Source organism: Peromyscus leucopus, chromosome 9, assembly GCF_004664715.2.
Source record: "Peromyscus leucopus breed LL Stock chromosome 9, UCI_PerLeu_2.1, whole genome shotgun sequence".
Lineage (NCBI taxonomy): Eukaryota > Metazoa > Chordata > Mammalia > Rodentia > Cricetidae > Peromyscus > Peromyscus leucopus.
In genome coordinates this window covers 9,711,160-9,735,781 of record NC_051070.1, presented here as the reverse complement: position 1 = coordinate 9,735,781, position 24,622 = coordinate 9,711,160, and the positions used below count along the sequence as shown (strand labels likewise).

Below are 24,622 nucleotides of genomic sequence, written 5' to 3'. Positions count from 1 at the left end.
CTTTAGACACCAACTCTTTATCGAGGATGGCAGCTTCAGGATGATGGATGATATGTGTGCATATCACTTGTTTAAATTCCCACTGCCCTCTTTGAAAACTTCTAAAGGATAATTCAAGTCAATCTTATGCCCTATGATATGAAAGTTTTTTAAAGGAACTAATATTTGTATGCCAAGTTCTCAGAAACCTCAGCTATCCTAATCTGTGTGAAGTGAATAGAAATTATTAAGCTATCAACATTTTCTATATAAAATCAAATGAAAATATGAAGGAATCCTGAGGATATATGAAAAAGTTTCAAAGTATATGCAAAGAAAAATCGGGTCAATTTTCTTGAGCTTCTAACAAATACCAGAGGGGCCCAGTGCAGCGATTGTGCAGGCATTAAATAAGCAGAGAAAACTTCCAAGCGTTTTACACTCTCATTCTCCCCCAGCCCCTTGGAGAAGTGGAATCTACGGACAAGCTGGGGAATGCAGCTTGGAATTCCCCTCCCCCATGCCAAGACAAGTTTCTTTCCAGTTTGTTTCTTCTCAGCAGCAAACTAATCAGGCTTAATTATTCCCAGCTGTGATGCCTTCTCTCCCAAGGGACGCTTCCTGCTGATGCCCAAGTCATACAGAATCATGCAATTTTGTTAAAGTCCAATAAATACATAGGCTTTGTAAAATCTAATTCACTCATAAGGTTTCAAGCATTGTGACTATCAAGTAAAAGTTCAAACCACTTCTGAAAAGGACCACACAATGAAACCCACCATTCATCAAAACAGGGACAAGATGTCAGGTCCTTAAAGTTCTAGTTTCTACCATTAGGGTTTTAATGGAATAGTTCTTATATTTTTATTAGTTGTATGTGTCTGTATATGCGTTCATGCATATATGGAAATACATACTAAATTAATTGGGATGTATTTAAGTATTTTGCACACGTATTTGGAACTTTTTAAAATTATTCTTTATCTTTTTTTGAGATTTTAATATAATTACAACATCTACCCCTTCTCTCTCCTCCATCCCAACTCTCCCACATACCCTCCTTGAACACTTTCAAATTCACAGGTCCTTTTTTCCATTAGTTATTTTTATATGTATATGTATTTATCTATATGTATATATATATATATATGTCTGTGTGTTCATATACATAAATACAACATGCTTAGTCAGTATAGTGTCACTTGTAAAAGTTACTGTTACAGAAAAAAGAGATACCATAATTTTGGTTGTATGATGATGTCTTAAAACAAAACATTTTGTGATAATACAAAAAAAGTGAGTCAAAATGGCACATTTGACACAGCAAATTTTCATAAATGTGTGGCTCCTATTTCTCAGAAACTATTTTTTCTCACATTATTTAATCATAGTTATCAGAAAAACATTTAAAAATTATTACCTGAAAAGATTATTAGTAATTTATCCTTTCTAGCTTGTTAATGGTACAAACTCAATCATTTGGTTCATATTAATGAATCAAAGCTCCATTAATTATTTTCTGCAAAGATTTTTTAAAAAAGCAACAACAACAAACACATTAGATTAGAAGAATTGATTAGAAGAAACTACATTTGAAGGTGATCTAGGATGTGAATGCAGGCTTTTTATTAAATCTGGTGAATCTGAGGCTTCAGTTAATGAACCGACATCCAGGGCTTGAGCAGTAAACTCTGCTACTGTGATGAAAGCTGAGTATAACAAGGAAAGAGCATCAGGACTTGAAAGCATGTTTCCTTCTGCAGAAACTGAGCAAGTTCAAATGCCTTGGAGAATGTTTGCAAAACAGCATCAGAAAAGCCACCCAAACACTGATTTATACCTAAGGTCTCCACAAGCTCACTGCCCTTTACCACACACCAAGGCCCATCTGTGGCATGAACGTTGCTTACACAGCATTGACACCAAGCTGTGCAGGGCACTATAGAATTTAATTAAAATGAAAACTAATATTGATAAAATATCTATACATTTTTAGGGGTGTATACAAACAAAAATATATTGTTATTTTTACTTTTGAAAGTGATTTTGTTAATAATAATTCATGGCTGCAAAGCTCAACATGTACCATTTTTATCCTAATCTTAATGCTTAAAAAAACAATGTTTACGTTGTTACAGGAAGTCCATCAGACATGACTACTCAGGTACAGTTTACAACCAAATGAAAGTCTTTATTCCAGCTGGCTGGGACCACATCCAGGTACTCAGACCTCAATGTAGTACAAATGTCCAGAGCACAGGGTTTTTGAAGGCAGAAACCACATCCTGGCATCTTGCTCAGCAGCTGCAGGGTGGGACTTCCCATAAACAAGCAATTTGACAGAAGCTAAGATTAGCCCTTAGCTGGAGGGGGTGTTCTGTGCAAGCAAGCCATTTAACAGAATCAAGGATAAGTCAGCCAGGGCATCTTGACCTTGGGTTCCCAGAATAGAGTTGTGTGATTTTCCTCAGGGTTCTCCATCAAGGAGTTCAGATTCTAGTTAAACCTGAAATGGCCTCAACAAGAATACAAGATGGAGGAACCTCTGTACTGCCTTGCCCTGTCACGGTGTGAAATGAAATCTCTCGTACTAAATACAAAGATGGCAAAACAGTTCATGGATACCAATGCACTCCCAAAGAACTAGGAGAAAAGCAAGTGAAATACAAAAGTCGTTTATTTTATACCTCATATTGATACACAAGCAACCAAAGCTAACAACAAATACATCAGACATGGGAAGTCCATGAAGAAGTGAACTGAGAGCACGCAATAGTATCTTTTCACTTGGAGAAATTTAACAATTTTGAGAACCAGAGAACTCTGGTGTAGACTATTATGGAAGGGGCGAAGCCAGCAGAGCCTTCAATGATTGTTTTGATGGTAGTAAAACTAGACAGTGATGTTAGCGACCTCAATGGAATGGAAAGGTTCTCCCCAAAACTTGCTGAGTTCTAGACTTCACAAGAAGCAGGCAAGAGTGCCGAGTCAGAAACCTCTGGAAAACACAGCAAAGAAGAGAGCCAGGTGGGAAATGAGCATGCGCAAACACAGGCTACCTCACGGGAGTGCCTTACAATGTAACAGGAAGTGAAATAGCAGCTCATACAGTATTCTACTGATATTTAAGAATTCACTAGGTAAAGATAGGCACCAGGACCCACACCATCCTCCTAGCACTTGAAAGACATAGATGAGTTTGAGGCAAACCTGGCCTGCATAGCAAGTTCCACACCATGCCAGAGCTACATAAGAGCCTATCTTTAAAGAAAAGAATTCACCAAGTAACACTCATATTAAGGCGAATATTAGAATTTATAGTAATGTCTTAGCATTTGAAAACTTTGAGATAATTCTGGGCAACATTTTAAGGTGTAATATATCCAGCATTCACATTCTTTCTCAAAGGTGCAATAGGTCACACACAAAAACACGGAATGATGCTGAAGGGAACTTAAGAATTTTTTTCATAAATATTTCATGAATTAGGACACTTCCCTGCCAAAAGCCCTGGAATCTACTATCTATCCATCTGTCTCAAACTTACACTTTGCAAGATACAAAAATAGAAGCAAAGTCAAATTTCCAGGGCAGGCAAATCAATGGAGAGAGCTGTAGGAGAAGTATATTAAATACCAGCCCAAGGTTAGGTCAGGCTGCTGGGAAACAAAGGCAAAGGCGGACAACTCCTACAAAGACACCCTCCCTATCCAGCGATGCTCTGCTCCTCAGGTCAGCCAGGTGCAAGGCAAGAAAGCACAAAGGGGAAACTCGATTAAGGAGCCCCCTGCTGGCCTTTTAGGGCACTGCTTTGCACACTCATTTTCTCCTACTTGGCCGGATCCAGCGCCAGCATAGGATCTGGTCTAAAGACAGGAATTTCAAGTGCAAACAATGAACACAAAGGGGGACTGGGGACCTTTGAAAATCAGTCATATTCTCCTATCACAGTTTTCTGCTTGTAGATCTGTACTATTCATTTAGTTGCATTTATCTATATATTATATTTCCCTTTACTTCAGTTTAGGGAAAAGAGTGATTATTCACGATAGGTTAAAGTCAACACTAAGAAGAAAACACCAAAACCTTAGTGTCTTTAAAAGTTTTATTCCTTGCTTCTGTCACTTGGCTTTGGGCTTCAGCCGTGGTTCAGGGAACTGGCGTTCTACACAACAGTTTGGCATTGCTCCTCTACAGTGACATTCATTCCCACAACTGCAGGACACAGGAGTGAGTGCTGGGGGTGGGGCAGAATTCCCAATTAAAGTCTTCTTCCCATATCAGGCATGAGACGTGTCTGCTCGATTTTTATTCTTAAGATGTCGCTGGCCACACGTGCCTAACCTTAAAAGAGCAGAGGAGTGTCATATGTCTCTTGCAATCTTGTACAACAGAAGACAAAAAGAAACCATTTGTTAAATAAAATCATGTTAGGTAACTAAGGCTTTAAACCAGTTGTCCAAACTGCATCAACTCTTAACTTTACAAATACAAAGGGGAAATTAGTCATAAGGAAAATAAATACTGTATAAGGAAGGGAAAGCAGACTCAATAAGACTGAGACTAAGGAATACTGAAGGCAATTTTAGTTCGTGAAAGTCATTGAACAGGTCACCTGTGAGCAGCGTGAGGGGCAGTCCCGTGTGACAGGCTGGCATGCTGGTTCCACCCCTTCCACGCCTCTGTGCCAACATTAGAGTGCAGCAGAGTGTGTTTATCCTCTGACTCAAGCTTGACTTTGAAATCTGCTTTGGCTAATTGCCTGTGGGTGGGAGTGCATCGTTTCTGAGGGAACACTTTAAATGTCCTGCTCCCACTTGCTCTTTTTATGCCTCTGCCATATTTAAGAGGAAAACACTCCGGGTGGCTCCTCTTTCCTCGAAGGAGAAGAGGTATAGGGAAGGCGACCACTCCAGCCCTTCCAGCCCCCTGCCACCTACATTCTATCGACCTGTAGAGAATGAAAAGCAATGCTGCAGAATGGAGCCCATCCTAGACCCCTGCAGCAATCAGCCAGCCTTCAGGCTAGCACAAGTGGAGCCCAGGCTAGACCCCTGCAGCATGAGCCAACCTTTGGAGAAGCAGGAGAAGTGGTTATAAAAATTCTTTGTTTTAAGCCACATGATTTCTGAGCAATTTGTGGTATAACAAGAGCTAATCAATATTTGGTCTGTGGGCCAGACAAAGGCCACTTTTAAATTATAATGATGGCAAGCAAGGAAGGTCTATAAAATCAAAGGTGAGAGGAGACTGTTACATAAATAAATAAATAAATAAATAAATAAATAAATAAATAAATAAATAGGTAAATACACCCGAAGATTTAGGGGGAGAATAAGAATCAATGTAATATGACTATTTTCTGAACAAGAAAGATATTTTCACTAACAGGGACTACTTCAGACTTGGAGTCTAGGTACATAAAATGTTTAAATGGTAAGAAATATGACTTTCAAAAATGTATTCAAGACATGACCTTATTTTTTATGAAATAAGACTTATACCTAGTAATACACATAGCCTATAAAATTATAAATTTCAATAGCACATTTACTACAAAATCTTATATTAGAATTCAAGGCATGTCTAGAACATGAAGGAGGTGACTTCTGGGAAACAGAGCAAGCATTGTTTCGGCAGTCAAAGAAACTATCTCAGTGACTAATCCAAAAATAAACAGATATTCTAAGATAAAATTTAAGAATACAGATTTCAGAATCACTGTGACATTTAAGAAAGTTAATTTGAAATAATTTGTACAAAATGGTCATGTCAACAGGGTCTTCAGATGTTGATTTTCTGAGTCCAACCCAAACTGTTAGCATCTCCATCAACAGCACAGATAGCAAAACAAAGAAGAGAACATGAAAAACGACCCTTCAGACTGTCGACAGTAGGTTTGGGGTTTCAGCAGTTGAAGACTTTACCAATGGGTTACCAAGCTGTCCTTCAGTTACAGAATAACAGACTCAAATTCCCAGTCTGTACTCACATCGAATGCTTTTAAGGAAACCAAGACAAACAAAACAATCTCTGGTCGAGTCCCATCTCAGGTGACAACTGAATGTTGGTACTTTTGCAGAGATCTCCATGTAATTTTCATGTGTGGCTCAGGCTGGTAACCATGGCTACGTTAGTCTTTTCAAACCACTCATTATGTAAGTCAGGTCTTTGAGATGGCTCTTGGCAGTCACCAACTCCCCTGGTCCTGGGCTGTTCCCAGTGCCATTACTTTTAACCAGATTAGATCCAAGAACACATAAAACCAGATTCTGGGACTTCTGATGCTATGATTCTGATACACAAATACATAGGGAAACACAGCATCATAAAGCCCTCACAGATCCTGCAGTGGCAAGTGTGTAAGGTGTGCAATGCTCTAGTGGATCCCAAAACCAACAGTGGCCAAGGTTACAGCAATCCCCTCAGAAGAGTCTGCCTTGTTTACAGAGATCATCACGCAGAATTGTTAGCTACCAGTTATGTCAAGCAAAGCATTGTTCTACTTCCTACGTTATGCTAGAGAACACACTAAAAACTATGCTCTAGTATCAGAGACTGAACAAGTGAAAGACCTCCTGTCTTGCAGATGAACTTCCTGAAGTCATGTTCTAAGTATGAATGAAAAAAAGTATTGAAGATAAATTTGTAAATTGTTTAGGAAACAGTCACATTATGGGAAAACAGTGTGTTTAATAACTACAAGGTTTAAGAACTAAACATATGGACTCCAAATGGCCAGGAGACCCAAGGGGTGGATTTCTTCTTTAAATTTGGGGTCAAATTAAGGGAAAAAAAACAGAAAAATACTTTGAAACTTACAACTAAACAATATTCCTACTTGATTACAATCTTACATTAGAAAATAACTGCTTGCAACTATAGAGCATGTTTTTACTGGTAGTAATTCTTTCTGCATTTACTTCTTTATTTAGACAGAATCAGGAAGGTGCACGCATATCAGAGTGGACGTCTGAGGACAACTTGTGGAATGAGTCCTCTTCCACAATGTGCTCCCAAGGGATCAAAGTCAGGTCTTCAGACTTGGGTGAGTGCTACTGAGCCGTGCCATTGAAATAACTAAGGGATCACCCTTCTGTTCAGACTCCATTCTGTGCTTATTTAGGTCTCAGCCCTCTACTGCCCCCCCTTCTGATGGTCCCGTCTCAGGCAGACATAGTGGCTGAGGGCAAGAGTAATGAAGGGAGGCAGGAAGTGTTCATGGAAACTCTCTGTGCCACAAATGGAGGAAGGCCTTTGCATTAAACAATTTTCTATGTGTGTAACTTGGCATTTGTGAGTTATTTTTCCATTTATCTTAATAAGGTCACACCCTGCTAGGAGTTTTCATGGTCCATTTTCCTGCCTATGAACCAAACACACACTCTTCTCTCTCATTCCATTTCTTTGTTGACCTTGGAAAAACCCAACAAGAGAATCACCCTGGTTGCACATTAACCATGAGTCTGTGTGGGGGAAGGAGGGGTCAGGCATTTTTGAAGCTGAGCATTCCTTACCGTGGCTCTCCCTTCAATAATATTATTTAGTAACTTTCATTTGTGCCTTTAAAAGTTACAGACATAAATGATGGAAGTAAATTGGAAGCTGTTTTTTTTTTTTAAGTAATTCTGTGTTTGGCAATGAACAATGCATCTGAAATCAATTCTGACAAAAAAAAATCCATCTTCATGAGTGAATAAAAATTAATGGGACATGATTCATTAAGGGCACTGAATATTCAAGTTAATGATGACTATAGCCAAGTGGACATGATTACTGTATTTTGGCTGCTCCCTGCCTGTTGCAGTGGACAAAGGGGTTTAGAATGTGTCCTTTATTGATGCCATGCTGCTCGAGGCACCAGCTTGGGGATTACAGATTCGTGCCTCTCCATAATGATACGTGATTAGTGCTGCAAACGTGATTCAACTCTTCGTTCTAGACCGTCCCTGGCAGTGTCAGCAAGAAAGTGGCCCAAACTGTGTCATTTGACAGAGATACGCTGTGAGGAGAGCCCTCTGATCCCTGCACAATTAACTTGCTAATCATTTTGAGGTTATGGAGATTAAACGAGAGAATTAATATAATGGACCATGTGAAGGTGCATCAGAGAAGTAGAGGAATGCAAAGGCACCAAAGGAATCGGGGCATTCTGAAGGGATTAACAAGCACTCGGAACGTAATAAGAGACAGGTGTGTCACACTGTTAAAAGGGTGATTGTTCCAACCGCAGCAGTGGGGATGTCAAAGCATGGCTGTCACCAAGATTTGTTACACGACGACCGAGAATATTCTCTAGATGGCAACGCCGCTGAACTAAGTTATGCTATGGGGAGGTCAACAACACCCAGAAAGGTCAAGTCATAATGAGATTCACACCCACGTTACATGATAAAATACTGTAACTCAAAACATTTACCTTCACTTTTACACCCTCAAGTTTTCAACAAACTGGCTTTTATTATTTGTGAAATTTCCCAATTTTCTTTATGAAGTATGGAAAACATCTCAGTTTTGATTACAAGAGAACAATATGGCAATTGCATATGGCTGCATTAAAGTCAATGTAATCACGAGTTGAAAGTAATCTGTTTTACCTAACATTCGGCAGTACCACATGTCCTTCTTTTTGGGAATGCAACCCTATCAAAGTGTAATTGCATTAAATACAAAATGGTAAGTTTTATTTTAGGAAATTTCATAAACTATATGAACTACTTCTACTGACTAGGAATTGGATTGTATTTAGTTCAGTTTTAGACTCATGCTGACTTTCAGGGAAAACAGGAAAGGAGAGCATTTCATAATTTCAAAACTTCATTCTGCTACTAACAGAAAGATATTTAATATCTCCTGTGCAGCATAGAACAGCCAGTGAAAAGCATGAGTACCTGAATTGGGATCCTTAGCACCTACATAAAGCTGGTACAGAATGTACCTCTGTAACCCCAGTATGCCTACTATGAGGGGAAGCTGGAGTCTGGGGTATCCCTGGATGCTTCCCTGCCAGCTAACCTGCTGTCTACAGTGCCGAATGTCCTTTCAGAAAGGGTGAAAATGATTCCAATCCCTGAGATTGTCTTGACATCCACACATGCACCATGCCATGACACAGGAACATGAAGATGCACCATACACCACACACACACACACACACACACACACACACACACACACACACACAGTTTTTAATTTTAAGTATAAATATATTTGAGCTAATAATTTTCTGAGACCTCAGTCACTACTTTTATGCAATTTGGCTACTGTTACTATATATAAATACATGTTTGTTGACTGATTAAATAAACACTGTTTATTATAGCAATATTAAGTTGGCCAGACAATATATCAACCATTTCGGTTAGTGGTCGAGAGTTGTTTTTGCCTAGATTTGTTTAAGTAAGATATTACATCTCTTAATTTGAGACTGTAAACCTTTGTGTTTTGTTTTGTTTCGATCTGATTTTTGAGACAACTTCACCCTATGTAGTATAGCTTTGTAGCCCAGGCTACTCCCCAGATTTGGATGGTCTTCTTGTCTCGAGTCTCCTAAGTGCTGGAATTACAGGCAGGCATGCAGCACCATCAAATTTTGAGTATTGAGGAGTGTTTTGCTCTTCAAGGTTGATTCTTTGTTTTTGCTGGTGTTTTTCCTTTTTACTGGAATGTGGTTGCTAAGCAATTAAGCCTCTTCCAGTCTTTAATTACCACTGGCCCAGTGAATTTGGGTCCAGGGGCTGAGAAGGTTTTCTCTGGCTGGTTTCCTAATCAGAGGACAGTGTGAAGTGATGAGTGTTGATGACACCGAGCTTCTCTTTGTAGAGCAAAAACAAGGCATTGTTTCTGTGGTTAAAGGGTTGGTCAAACTTTCAAAAACTGTGCCATGGCGTTCTTTTGAGAACAGTAACATGTCATGAAGACACTAGAACCTTAACAGCGCTCTACTTACACGGGAGTAAGTGGAAGAATTTTGTAAGAATGTGATGCTGCTATGGATGATTGTCATTGGAGTGTGTTCAGAGTCACGGTCACAGCATAAAACACTGCAAACCTCTGACTATTCTGTGATTATTTTTTTTTTTTTTGTCACTAAAATTGTAAAGTTTCTCTGCATCTTTTTCTTGCCTTCGGTGTAACTGGCATTGAGTTGAAATTCTTGAGTGACTTTGTAGATAAATAAAAATACATGTGATGATCTAAAAGGAGATTGTTAAATTTGGTGCCATAATCATGAGAAATTCAAGGAGGAAGCATAAAACTAAATTCTCAAAACTGGAAATTTTGGGTTTGGCATTTGGAGTACAGCAGCAGCAAGGAGCGCACTGAGGCCATGTGAAAGAGCGGCCGCTCTTTAGAGTGAGGTGCCAGCAGCCTTGCCTTCTTCTGACGGATTGCTTTATTTAACTGGTCTTTCTTCCTTTGTGTTATATGTATATATACATATATATGTATGTATATATACACACATATATATGTATATTCTAAAGTTGTCCTAATGTCATAGAAGTATTTCGTGTGTATGTGTGAGTGCGGGGAGGGAGGGGAGTGTGTGCCCATGATTTGATGCCCTTCAGCATTCAACAAGTGGCCATTCATTTACAGAGCTGAGTTTTTAAGCAATCCTGTAAACATTCATGAAAATAATGGTGGGGAACAGAAGTCCATGATAATGCATAGAAACCAAAAAAGACGGCGAGAAGGTTTCCTAGTAAATGTCAGACATCAGAAACACAAGCAGGTGAGCAGACAAACAGGCTCCTGAGCGGCTGCAGCAAACAAATGGTCAGGTAGAGTGGGTGCTTATTTCCTCTATGTACAAATACTAATCAGGAGCCAGAAGGCGCACGAAGAGCACGGGCTGGGTGATGAGACATCCTCCTGGCTCCCTGCGAAGCACAGAAGAAAATCGTCATCATTCATAGTAAGGGTTATAGGTGGGAAGAGACAGGAGTCAAGCAAGTGTCCATAAAGAGATGGCATTTATTCTGCTATCTAGAAGGCAAGGGGGAAAATCCACAAGAACAACCATTCAAAATGTAGCAAGAAGTGCATTCCAGAATAAGCACAGTGAACATGTGCCAAGTTCCTGAGGTGAGAGAAAGCTTCAAGTATCCAAGTACCTGGAAATAAAAGGTGGTGAGTCTGGAGGAGTTAGTGGGAAGCGCGTTGGCAGAAGGTGATGTTGGAGACAGAGGTAGTGGCAAGCTAATGCGGAGCCTTGGAAACCAGGGTGAGCGTTTTCTTCCGAGGGTGATGAGAGTTTCACACTCCTCCAGAGATCTTGATCTAGTTGAGTTAAAAAGGAAAGAAGAAAACCATCTCTCTACTCTCCTGAGATTTAGGGGAAAGGATGGAAATGGGAAGCAGGATAGTGACCTGATGGAGAGGACTGGCTTCTGTGTGGCAACAGTGAAGACAGGGAAGCCAAGCTCCTGGACTGGGCAACATTGACTGAAGAACTGGGCAGTGCAGGTGGGAGACAGAAAATGAACCAGGCCTGAATTTAGGGGGCTTATTTGAGAAGCTAGACAACCTGAAGAGAGATGCATATGCATAAATACTGCAGTTTTAGATATGGTCAAGTGGAGAGGACTCTTAGATGCCCAAGTGAGTGTGAGTATAGACACAAGCCTGGAGATCAGGAAAGATGTCTTGGCTGAGATATTAACTAGGAAAACATTTTAAAATGCAGTTTTTAAAGCAATGAACATATACGAAGGCACCAAAAGAAAGAAGAAAGAAAAGTATTCAGTCAGAATTCAAGTACTACAGACACTAGAAATGCCCTGAGTTTCATTAGCATATCTTGGTTATGCCTGAAGAAAAATCTTAGACGCTTGTTAGCATTTTATATATGATAGAGTTCAGTCTGTACATGGTCTTCCAATGGAGAAAGGTCTTCATCACTTACTGGCTGAAGGGCATATGTTATTAGGAAACAATAACAGCAATAATTAGAAATTTCTATCTTAGTAATGTTAATACATATTTTAATTAAGAAGTCTCACACTGTCATACCTAAATCTGATGCCCAGTCTAAAAGCTGGGTAAGAATAATCCTTTTTCCTGAGTAAACATCCATGGAATCTATCACTCCTAGGACATCCTGGGATTCTTAGTCACAACAAACTAAAATTACAAATGAAAATTTGGTCTACTGAGGAATAATTCTTCTGTTGTATTAATTCCACTCTTGATCACAACAATAATATATCTAAACTTACTCTGACATAATTAAAAATGACTAACAACTCTTCAAATGTTGCCTTTTTCTGAGGATATTCTTTTAATAAAATTTAGGGAAACTGTGGTATTTCAGCATTAGACTTTTAGATAGGTGTATCAGGAAAATATTAGCCAGAGGAAGAAGGGGTTTATGTTACTGTTCATACCATTAACATTTTTTTTTATACAAAATGTGTTTTGGAAGCAGAGAACACAAATACAGTTCAAACTTAAGCATTGCTTATAAAGTCAGAGAACCTGCCTAACTGATTTCTATATAAAGGTAAAAATTAAGTCTCAAGCATTTGCCCAACCCAATTGAATACTTTTTCTTTATTGAAAAAAAGTACACTTGTTATAACAAAAAATATTATTGTTTATCATTTTTTCTGTGTTCATATATTTGTTTTTCACCCACAGAGAATTTGGCCTTCGGCTTCCTCTAAGGCAGGAAAAAGGCAGCACACACTGTCTGCTATGGGCTGAAGCCGCAGAAGGAGCTGTGTACTTGACTCACAGTTCAAGTCAATACAGACGTACAACTATTGGCTGCTGTAAGTTTGGTAATCATTCCAAGACATAAGAAGGGTTTTCTCACCCAAATGTTTCCCTATCCTATGCTGCGGATGGAAAGTTCTGCACTGAATTGATGAATAGTAAAATCTCCTGAAACGCCTCTTAGTGGGAAAACATATGCTAAACCACACAAACAAAAACAGTAAAGTTCATGAAACACTGAGTCGACTGATCAAGAGGGATTTCTTCACTACAAACGATAATACAGAAGATAAGAGAAAACAGATCAGACAAACAAAGTTAACACTTTGTCGAGATTAAGGCTTTTCCCTCGGGTGGTTGTGTAACTTTATTTAGCCTCAGTGGGCACGAAACAGGAGGATGGAGGATTCTCTTATATAATTTTTAAATGAAACAGTTTAATAAACAAACTAAAAAAAAACACTCTAAAAAGAAGTACTTGGGGTCTGAAAAGATGGATCAATAGTTAAAAAGTGCACACTGTTTCTCCTGAGGACTTGAGTTCGGTTCCTAACACTCATGCCTGGCTGTTCACAACAACCTGTAACTCCACAGGAAATGCACACACCTTTACCCTGTGAAATATGCACTCCCAATCAAGTACACATAACAGGGAGGAGAGAGAGAGAGGGAGAGGTTCTTTTTATCACCAACAGGTAAGTGTGGTTTTCTCTGCTACATCCATTACCTGTGCCACCGGCCACCTTCCCTGCAGCGTCACAGTCCACTAGTGGTGTTATTCAGGAAGTGTGTTGTGTCCAATATGATGTCACCTTGCTATTCCAGGAAAATGGGAAGTGAGCATCTGGAGTTTGAGGATATGACTGTTCATCACAGTCAGATACTGTGCAGTGGCGATGCTCTGTTTGCTGATCTCTAGCTTACTGTCCTATCCAGCGCACAGTGATATCAAGTTAGGCACATTGTAACCAATGGATGGCTTGAAATAATTCAATGAGGTGAGACCAATGCCTCTACTTTTCAAAATGAAGAACAACAAAAATTATCACTTCTACTGATCCAGGCAGGAAGCAAATCTGATTGGTACACAAATCCTTCACAAAGGAACGTTAATAGAAGCCATAATTCTGACACCTTGAATTGTGGGAAGCAAGTCAGAGACCGTAACAAACCCAGCTCCATTACTAATTTCACACTTGAGGAGAAATACACAGGGAAGCCCTCAGTGTGTGGATGCAAAACAAAGTAGACCGCTGGCCTTGGCCATGACCTGAAAGGTGGTGTAAAAGATGGAAGGAGGAAGGCTACAGGATTGCTCTCACCAAGAAACGCCCCTGCACTTGCTGCATTCATTAGAGTAAAGCATAATGTTTATGTTTGCAGTAGAGCCATGAAAGAAGATGTTTATGACATCTGAGTAAATTAAAATGTGTAAGTAATTTTTGAAATGGTTTTATAAAGGCCTAATCCTCTTGTGTGAACTCTAACTTGGGATTATATTTAAATATAAATAGCTGTAACATAAAAGAGCCCAGAATCCTCAAATTTTTGAGAGTGTTTTAAGCTTTCAGCAGGGAGCACCCACAAGTTAAGAGTTAAAGAAGTCAGAATCCAGTCCTGGAATACAGCATCACATGTGGACATGTTAGACTTTTATGAGGACTTCTGGGGCTAATGGATACATGACTTTAAATATAAAAGTCATAAATAAGACTTAGAATATCCCACGGATGTCACAAAACAGCTCAGCAAGCTTTCTGCCGAATGTTTTTGATAATTATACAATCATAAGCAATTAAAAAAGTATCCCCTAAATTTTTTCAATGATAAAATTTTCTAAAGTCTTTTTGAATTGTGTGTATGAAAAAAAGCCTATGTGTGTGTGCATGTGTAGATGTGTGTGTATGTACATGTCCTCATCGCCAATGGGCCAACTCTATCACAGGAAGAAATGGGCAGAAAGATTGTCAGAGTAGAGCCAATGCATGATTGCTGTAAAATAATGTTTGCTGGGCAACCGGGCAGTTGTATGTATGAGCTCACAACAGCTGTGACAACATGGTTAGGTCCTGTATGGGGTCAAGCCAGCCGAAATCCTAGAGTGGTCTTATGAGTGAAGTCCTGGCTCTGCCTAAGGGGCTGTTGGCTATTGAAGGACACTGGATAAGGGAGAATCAGTTTTCTCCAAGCATGTGATCCTGATAGGCTGCCCACCATCCAGTGGATGGTTCTACACCCATGTAAATGCTGGGAGCACACAATGGACTCAGTGGAGTTTTTTAATCCCACGGCAGCCCATTCCAGCATTCATGAGACAGAGGCAGGCAGATCTCAGTGAGTCTGGAACCACTCTTGTCCACACAGCCACTTCAAGGTGAGCCAGAGCTGCAGAGTCAGACTCTGTTTCAAGACAATAATAATTTTTTGAAGTGCCAATGAAGTTAGGAGGGAAAAGTGGTGCAAGAAGTAGGAGAGGAGTTGAAGGGGAGGGAGTAGAGGGTGGGTTTGATCAAAATGCATGCTATACATGTGTGAAACTCTCAAAAATATATGCACATATAGTAGTTACATTGTTTTTCACATAATTATGCACATTTAGCTGCCTTTTTTTTTTACAATAGGCATTATTTTTGTTTATAAATCAAAAGGATAGAATTCTCCAGAAATTCCTTATCTAAAATACTCAAGTGTATCTTCTCAAGAACATTCTAGAGAGATGCAGGATAATCTGAACTCTGCTTGCACACAGAGTTCTCATGCAGCCATCCCTTTTGCAGTAACTCATCTTTGTCCACAGTTTTCAACATGGTTTTCACAGAAACAAAAATATATCTCCTACTGTATCTAGATACATAAGTGCATAGGCATATATAGCATGGCATCTGATGAAAGAGTATATTATAGAATCATATGGAAATGTAGCCTTCCTATGTCTGTCCCATATCAACACTATGAACCCATAACTGTAATTTAATTTTTCCAAATGGGTTTCTACCCATTTAGGAAATTAATGTGCACTGAAAATATACATATATCTTGGAAAAATAATCTACTTGATCCAGAAATAAAAATGAGGGGAATGGAGATTTCATGAGTTTAAACTTTATTATTTTTAATTTACACTTTAAGGAGAAATATCATATATACAAAAAAATGGTGGTCTAGAGCTACATCATACAGGCTCATAAGAGTAATGTTTAAACAGCCCAATATTTGGAAAGTACATTGTTAAGTACAGTTATCATCAAAAACATAGAGTTAAATTATTGACTATAGAAACAAAGGTAGTAAATACTCAAAACTTCTAACTTCCTAAATTATTCCAATGTGTTTTAATATTATCTACACTCTTGAGCTTATCATATTTTTTTATGTTACAAACACTCTGTAATGGCATCCTGCTGGCCAGCATTTCTCAGCTGCACACTCAGGATCTTGATATAGACCAGCAACCCACCCTGCAGCTTACCTGAAGAGAGGTAGCATTGTTGTTACCCACAGTGTTACTCACAAGCAATCATTGTCTGTAGAGCTCCACACAGCACTAAAGGATATACTATAAATACATTTTTGTCATGTTCTTAAATTATCAAGAAATAATTTTAGCAGAGTGAACTTTTGAAATGTTCCCAAAGGTCATTTCTAAATGTGTTTCTCCACTGTGCTCAAGAGGGAATTTTTTTGAATGAGAAATCAATAAAACCCTCAGCTCCCTGTAATAAACTCAACCCATTAAATCAAATTGTATTAATTGCTAAGAAGAATTGTCAGCATATGTTTTCAGTCATTTGGGTAGGAGACTGAATGAATCCACGCTCAAATAAATATATATGTAAGTTATATATGTAGAACTGAGAAAAATTATCTGAGAACCAACTAGATTATAAAGAATACAAAATATGAGAAACAAAAGCCCAACTCCACATCCCTGTACTAATTATTGCTGTTTGTTTGTTGTTTCATTTTGCTTTGCTTTGTTTTTAGAAAAAAAGACTGTATTTGCCTACTAAACATTTGGATTAAACTCCATATGCTTACGAGACTGATGAATCCTGAGTGGAAGGTTTTGCCTACAAAATCTAAGTAAACTTTATGCTAGAAAGAAAAGAGCCAAGCCTAGGAGAAAAGAAGAAGACAATAGATGTGAAACACAGGGTGGGTAATTAGGGTGGAATCTAAGAGACAGACAGGAAAGAGATTTGTGAAAAAGCTGCCACTATGTGTGGGTATTTGGAGAGATGGCTATAAAATAGTTTAAAATTAATAGTAATAATAAGCACATATTGATTATTAATTTATGTACCGGGCTTATATATGTGAATTCATATGTGAATCCTTTTAATAGCCCAACATACGCAGAAATCTATTCTAAGTTCCCCATGCTTTCCCCTTGAGACACCAAGAATAACTTACTTCATACAAAGCAGCCAAGTTGGCAGCTATGGCAAGGCAGTCTGACTCTGAGCCTATTAACTAACCCATCCTCATGTGTGTAGTTTACTTAGGCAAACATACTTCACGGTCATCTCAAAAAAGGTTTAGAGAAAACACCAACGAAGGTCTTTAACTTTCTAACTTTTATGATTTGCATTTTCTTCTGTCATGTTCACACCTTAGAAGTGGCCTTAATAGAGTATAGTTTCACTCAGATTGTGCAAATAAAATTAAGAGTCAAACATAATATAGTCTAGGGTCTAGACTCTGAACCTTCAACTCAAACTAAATACGATGCCAAGTGTGGTGACATGTGCCTTTAATCCCAGCACTCTGAGGTGGAGGCTAGCCTGGTCTACACAGTGAGTTCCAGGACAGCCAGAACTACACAGAAAGAAACCCTGTCTAAAAAAAAAAAAAAGCAAGAAACAAAAAACTACAACAAAAATAAAAACTAAATACAAAGTAAGTAGTAGCCAGTAGTTGAGGCCCATGCGTTTTATTCCAACTCAGGCAGTCAAGGCAGGAAGTTCCGTAACTTTGAAGCCATCTTGGGCTACAAATTGAAACATTGTCTCAAAAATTCCCTTCTGGTTGGAGCCAGAGGACCAGGACACCTGCTGCTGGGTAGCGTCTTCTATATAGGACAGTGAAGCTGCATTCATGAAATGGTTGCCTACACAAGACCGGCACAAGGACAACAGCAGTTGGCATGCCAACATAGATATAATAAGTCTCACAAGGCACCAACCATACATAAAGGGCTACAGGTGTTTAATGACTTCTGAGAGAGGTAAAAAATTAGTCTTCTCCAGGGTTGTGCCCTGATGGGTTATCCAACCCCAAGCAGTTACTCCTAAAGGCATGTACATGCAAACAACACTAAATATGCTTGGCAGGCTCTCCATAGAAGATATAATTAGATAGACAGACAGAGAGAGAGGGATGGATGGATGGATGGGTGGGTGGGAGGGTGGGTGGGTGGGTGGGTACCTCATGACCAAAAGCAAGTTAGGAGAAAAGGGTTTATTTGGCTTACACTTCCATAGTCCATCAATGAGGGAAATGAGGACAGGAACCCAAACATAGCCTGATCTTATGAAATTTTCCTAACTGAGGTTCACTCCTCTCACATGACTTCAGTTTGTGTCAAGTTGACATGAAATTATTTAGCACAGTATGTGTATACACACACATAACAGTAATACAAGACGTGGCTACTAAATATAATTTGGTATTATACAGAAGTCTCTTGAGATTCTTCTTCCTGACTGAAGACTTGTGTACTTTGATCAGTATCTCCCTAGAACCTTCCTTCAGCTCTGCCAGCTTCCACTCTACTCCCTAGTTCCAAACCCTTCTTTAACAGTTGGCTTTGTGCAAGGGCTACAAATATACCAAGAGACAATTTAAAACAAATCATTTCCAAAAACAGTTGCCGAGTGTGATTTTCTTTTCTTTTTATTTATTTATGTATCTGGGGATTTGCCTACTTGTGTATTTGTGTACTATGTGTGTGTTTGGTGCCCTTGGGGGCCAGAAGAAGGAGTCAGATTCCCTGGAAATAGATTTACAAACACTTGTAAGTAACTACATGGGTACTGGGGATTGAACTTGGGTCCTTGGGAAAAACAGCCAGAGCTCTTAATTGTTGAGCCATCTTTCCAGCCCCACTAATATAATTTTAAAATAAAAATATGTACAATTACAAAAAAATCAATCCATGTCAAGCACATCTGCAGAATAGTTATTGGAAACATTTGTGCTTCTCTTTAGGCCTCCTTAAGGAAGTCTTACATGGCCAAGAAGTAAAGATTAACTTTTTGAAACACTTAAAAGAAAGAAATTGAAACAATCATCATTTGACCATTACTATGAAATAATCATCTCTGTGATTATAACCTTAGGAGGAACGTCATGCACATTGGGCCATTGTTTCAAAGACTACTTGGTTGTACAACAAGCCATCACATGCCTTCGCCTGATACTTGATTTTACTAGAGCTTTGCTTTCTTATGACTTGGCCTCCACCCATGTTGATACTCACTAGAGGGGCATACGTATTTGTAAGGGTTTGTCTGTGACCGCCATGAAGTGTGCCAGTCAGCCTGAGTGTGGTTGAGTTGTGTACTGACTGGAAAGATAGGTCTAGAATTTTGCTAGGTCTCTCCCCACTGAAAAAAAAAATTAGGCTATCTTCCCCCCCCCATCAAAAAATGGGTTTAAAAGACCAGTCCCTACATTTTGCACAAAGGAAGAGTACCACTGACTGTTATCAAGGCAGTGAACTCTTTAATGAGCTGGCCTGTGGGCTCTGTTACTCTGCTCACCTCACACAGAGATCCTGAGGGTCACACAGCCAGTTGCTGCTGGTGAAGATTTTGAACTCCACAGTTCTGGTTGCATTCTGTTTATCACACTTTTTTCCAAACTCTGGGGAACTGAGAGGTTTATGAAGAAGTCTAAAGAGAGACACACTAATCACATATAGTCATTTTACAAATGAAGTGTGTATGTTCAGATAGGAAGAGAAAGAGAAGTATACACATTATATATATATATATATATTATATATATAATATAATATATATATACATGTAGCCTCAAAACATTGTATCTTAAAAACAAATGTAAGATATGTAAACATAAAAATATAAAAGTAGGAGTGATGTCAGGAAATCTTGTTCAAAAAAGATGTCTCCTGGAAATTTCCGTACTCAAAACCACGTGTCCATGTGTATTTTAATTATCCTTTATTCACATTAAGTACAATGAATTGCTTTCCATTTCTGTTCATTTTGTTCTTCAAGCTAACCATATTTTTGACTAATCTATGTAGACACAGGCTTCACAGACACTATCAACTTTAAAAAAGTTAAGTTAATGACCAGGAGAATGAAAGGGCTGAGAGCTTGAACTTGTTGGATTGCTCAGATTCGAAACAGCTGTAGCTCATGGTCTCCTCCTTAGGATTGAAGTTATGATGATGAAATTACATGATACAAGTAAGCCATGTGAGACATCTGATAACAATTCAGGTACAATTCCTTTATCAATTCTTAATTCTTATATCAAAACAGCTGTAGACATAAGCAGTTACAAGTCTTAGAAAAAAAATAATCAGCTTTCAACAATTTTTACTACATGTGCACTGAATTGTTAAATCAATTATCTAGCAAATAAAGTATTAATTGTCAACTCTGTTAATTTCAGATGGGGTGTTAACAAAGGTAAATAGTAGTTTATGGATACAAATGCCCCTCTGGATTTTAAGATGACTTTCCAAGCCAGTTATAGATGCACACAGCTTGGTCATTTGGAAGGATCTATTGACATACCACAGTTACAACATATTATATATCCTTAATGTTATATCATGAAAGACCCATACCCTTTAAATGTATCATGAAGTACAGGTATTCTGAAAGTATGAGAACTATAGGCCATGCATTATGCTAATGAAATTTCTAGTTTAGTGATGCTTAGATTGAAGGAAATATGGTTGAATAATCACTTCTCAGGATTGAGGAAGTAAAACAGTATTCCCCTAAGGTGCAATAGCTAGCAATTAGCAATTCAGAGCAAAGGATTATTTGCTTTATGCCTTCTGGCAATTGTTTGCCTGAAAGAGCCCAATTTAGCTGATGACCTGGCAGGTATATGGCAGATTACACTGCTAGGGGCCCCCAAAGGATCCTAGTACAGCTTCTGCATCCCTGCATCTCTCAAGTACTTCTGCTTACATATGAGCTAAAAGTTTATGCTGGGCCTGGGTGGATGTCCATGTACAACTGAAGGACTGAAACATGTCCATGCCCATGGAGCTCTATAATTAGCTCCAATCTTAAGAAAGGTCGGTCCTTTGCTTTCTTGGCTGATACTGACAAAGAAACTATTTTAGGTGCCCGAGAAATTTTGGGTGATAGAATACATCTGAGGACAAAGACTCTGAGTCACTTCTCAATAGCTACAATGGGATAGAGGCAAGTGCTGAATGGACTTGAGTGGAAAAAAACAAAAACAGACAAAGACTTGAAGTCAGTAACTTATGTGGAAAACAAAAATAATAATGAAGTTTCAAGGTATACATGGGAAAGGAAAAAGAAAGAGCTGGGAACGGAGTTGTGTGGTGGCTTGAAAGAAAATCACCCCCAAAGGGTAGTTGTGTGGTGGTTTGAAAGAAAATGGCCCCCAAAGAGAGACACTAACTATTAGGAGGTGTGGCTTTGTTGGAGTAGGTATGAACTTGTTGGAGGAAATGTGTCACCATGAAGGTGGGATTTGAGTCCTCCTATGCTCAAGCTACACCCAGTGTCACCGTTGATTTCCCTGTTGTCTGCAAGATGTAAGACTCTCAGCTACTTCTCCAGCACCTCATCTGCCTGCATACCACCATGCTCCTCACCATGATGATAATGGACTGAACCTCTGAAACTGTAAGCCACCCCAGTTAAATTAAATGTTTTCATTTGTAAGAGTTGCTGTGGTCATGGTGTCTCTTCACAGCAATAGAAACCCTGACTAAGACAGGTTGTATGCATTGCTCTATGTGTGCAAGGATGTGGTAGCTTTGGCCAGGCATCATTATTTGTGTCTGTAACCCAGTTTCCTGGGAGGGGAAGGCAGGAGGACTAGGAATTAGCCTTCTTGACACCACTTGAGCTGTATGACATGATGTCTTAAGAAACAAAACCAAACAAAAGATTGTATCAAACAGGGAAGAAAATTAAGAACCTGACTGATTCAGCAGCGTTTGCTTAGGTGATCAGAGATTGCTGTGTTTAGATGGGTCTTATATACCATTTTTCCTTCAATGAGTTGTAAATTGACTCACCACTTTTAAATGTGAGGCATGCACACAATGCTGTCTACCAGAGAAGAATCCAATTCTAGAGCCTCTCAGACTTCGGTGTGCAGCCAAAGCACATGGGGCCAAGGCTGAAATGAAGATTGTGTTGCCACCAGTCCATGGAGAGGGCACCCATTTATACATCCCTCACAATCTGCCAAACAAGGCTGAGAACCACACTTTGAATGTCATGGTGGCACATATGTATCCTGATACACACTTGAATACTTTACTGTGAATGCTTAAAATTCACCATTATGTCTTGTAAAGCATTCATATACTTGATATGTGGCAGATCCAGTGACAGAAACTCTGAGAAGTGTGCTGAGATTGAACTGAAATAGCATGTTCTTTACTTCCAGCAAATAAATCCCCAAGAAGGAAGATTATGCAAGAGACCAAGGTTACTTGTATAATAGAATATTCTAGAACTCTCAGAAACACTACAAGGAACTTGTAGAAATCTGGAGGAGACCATAAAAAAAAAAAAAAAAACCTGTCTCCAAGTATGATAAACAGAGTGTGAGGACAGGTTTTTGCAGGGGACACAAGCGCAGAGGAATCTCTTACTTGCCCCATGGTGGTGAAGCCTTGATCCCCACAACCAAGGCTGGCCAGAGGCCTTATGGTTGTTCTATATAACTGCCTGTGTAATCTTCCAGGGGTCTGCATCAACCTTGAAGAAGGACAGCTTTCCAAAATCACCCTCTTCAGATGATGGGACTTATTTTTCTAGCTGCCTTGAACAATCACTTTCCAATCAGAGCACACCACATGTTTACTTAGAGTCACACAAGAGTGAGAAGCATCATTTCTTACCAAATAAATCCCAACTTCCTCCTCATTCTCCAGCGTTCCCTCATTGTCAGAAGGCAAGAAGGTAGATAGATGGGCAGACGGAAGACTAAGAAGTTACACGTCCATTTCTCAAAAGGACATAACACCACCTCAATGAGCTTCCTACTCACCTGCTATTTTGCCACAAAGTAGTCAATATTCCCACCGTTCCCTATCTACACACACACAGTATTATGAAATGAAAGGGCATTAAGATCAAAGACAGAGCTACTATTTCTGATTCACTAGCTTTAAATTAGGAATATTCAAGTGGGTTCAATATTCTTAAAAGCTGAAGAGGGAGGCAAGAGAGAAGATTCAACTGAGGTTGTAGGAGTACTCCAAGCACCTCAGCTGAGGAAGGGCCCAAGGCCAAGATTTCAGGCAACTTATGAATCTGAAAATAGAAGAGCCTTGGTAACTCCTCAGTTTCAACCCACACAAAGTCATGGCTAATTATGACCTACACAAGGATACATTAAAATAAATCTGTCTTGTTTCTAGGTTTGCAACAACATGTAACAGCAGCATTACAAGGGGGATATGTCCTCTCTGTAGAGCAGAGACCCCTCTGTTTTCCCTCTCTTCATTTTCAACATGTCACTCTTTCTTGGCTCCATCTCTTACTTCACATTTTCTTTCTTCAGCTCCTCTGTATTATCTCCACAACTTGGTTTCCCTCAGTTACAAAGTTGGTTCCCCTTTCCTTAAAGATTTTGAGTTGAGGATCCCTCTCCTAGACCAAAGATGTAATGAAATGTTAAGTTGATATATTGAAAGGAATTATTGTGGTTGCATATGATTAGCTGCCAAGTTATCCAAAATTACATACACTGTTGTATCTCATGAATTATCAGCCTTTATTAAACTAATTATTATAGCTATGTCAACAGAGAACATACCTGTATACAGTATATAACTACACATAGTGTGGAATATTTCCTAAACTTATGCCCCACAGCACTTTACATAGCAGAACATCATAGTTTTGATCTTCCATATGTATGCAGTTAAACATGTTGTTCAATACACTCTTTTCAAGTGTTACCGTTACTACAACCATCACTCTGTTACAGTGACTTCCAATGCTATAAAAGAAAACCCCTGTGAAGCGTGTGTTACACACTGTTGTAAATGCTTTCAGACATATAATCTAATGTATTGAAATCAATCTAGAGAAATCATGTTCCAAAGATGAGAAGTTGGAATTTGAAACCAGATTATTACATACCAAAGTCTGGTTGCTGAGCCCTACCTGCATTTAGTTCTGGGGTCGAAGGCTGGAGGTGTGGGTTTCAGCATATGGTACCACCACTGATTCTGAAAACACTGTAATCTGCCTGGGATGCGTTGACTGCTCTGCCCCTAGCGATGTTCAATCAGAGGGTGAAGGACACAGAAAGGAGGCTTACTAATGACGCAAATGCTGAAAGAAACAACCCAAGGGCAAGGGTCCCCCAAACTGGAGATTATACACAAGCGGCGCAATCCACTCGTGGGAAGATGACAAGGGCAAAGAAGGTGAAGGATTTTGAGGGTCCGAGAAGCCCAGCTTCTTAGAAAAGCTCATGGGAAAGAATAGTTTCAAGTCATGCTGTAGAGGAAGGCTGGCATCAGACTGTGTGGAACATGTGGAATGTCCAAAAAAAACCAACAAAATAGACTTTGGTCTTAATCCTTTTACTCATGGGGTTCCTATACAGATTTCTCTCTGGAAAGTGATAGAATTTGGAGCTGGGGTTTCTTTTTTAGTATTTTTTAGTATTTTGTTTTATTATTTTTTAATACCCAAGTTTTGAA

At 39.1% G+C, this 24,622-nt stretch overlaps 1 pseudogene; it reads right to left on the bottom strand.

The window, feature by feature from the left end:
- Positions 1-24,124, bottom strand: part of LOC114694127 — a 29,660-nt pseudogene extending 5,536 nt beyond the window's left edge.
- Positions 24,125-24,622: the final 498 nt, after the last annotated feature.